The following is a 1075-nucleotide window of genomic DNA, read 5'->3' as shown; positions in this document are numbered from 1 at the left end:
AAAAAAAAAAAGGGGAATAAACAGAGTAAATAATGGAATTGCTTGTAATTCGTTAAAAGAGTAAACAGAAAATACCTCTGTGCTCTAACTCAGTGTGAAGCCCATAACTGAATACAGCTGGGGGAAAAAATAGGTTGTTCCATCCTGTGTTCCTGTTTAGCAGCCGCACAGAATTTTCATTTTCTTGATGTTGTTTTTCTTTATTAAGTACAACGATTAATTACAGAAACATTTTTCAATTCTTTGATCATTGAACGGATAAAGTAGCGAGGCAGGTAGAGCTGTATTTGCTGAATGTGGGTATAAGAAAGAAAATGATTACGCCTGTGATGACTTTATAGCCATGAATCTCCTTGTGTGTCTGCTTGGGTCAGACCCCAGGGTCCGCACGGAGAAGTGCCAGGGCGTTGCGTGGGCAGGGGCTGACTGAAGAGGTTGGGGCACAGCGTCAGGAATGGGTTTGGGTTTTTTTTATGGGTCCTCAGTAGCAGGAGGGAAGGGAAGGAAGGGCAGGACCCCCTGCAGGGTTCCAGGAGGGAAGGATGGAGAGCCGAGCATCGCTCCTGCGCCGAGGGGAAGGGGCGGCAGCAGGCGCGGATGGGGCGCGAGGCGCTGGAGGGCGTTTGGGAGCCGGCGCAGGAGCAAAGGCGAGGGGTGGAGAGGAATCGTTTTCCTGTAGCTCTGACTTCGGGACTCCTTCGGGATGTTTTAGATCGCTCGGGTCATAATTTTAATTATGTTTCATGCAAACTGTTTTCACACTTGGCTTTAACAGCTCTCAACACAGCCTGGCTTTCCAGGTAAGATAACAAAGTACTATTAATTACTTTGTTTTAAGCAGGTAAAAATAATTTTATACTATTTGTTATCTTCCCAGTCCACAGCGTTCAAATGGAACCATTTTAAAGGCAGTTTAAATGAGTATGTTTTCCGTACTGTCGGCTCCAGTTAAGGAGTAATATGCACCGGGTTTGTCTCTTCCCTGCCACAATCTCCTGAAGGTTGGGAAACGCATTTCCTAAGATCCCGCGCGCTTTCCCAGCCGTGCGACGGGGCCGTTGCCCGCCCCCGCCTG

The sequence above is a fragment of the Egretta garzetta genome, unplaced genomic scaffold (genome assembly GCF_000687185.1).
Source record: "Egretta garzetta isolate BGI_Z169 unplaced genomic scaffold, ASM68718v1 scaffold332, whole genome shotgun sequence".
NCBI lineage: Eukaryota > Metazoa > Chordata > Aves > Pelecaniformes > Ardeidae > Egretta > Egretta garzetta.
The sequence above is the reverse complement of the archived record's forward strand: the minus strand, read 5'-3'. Positions refer to the sequence as shown.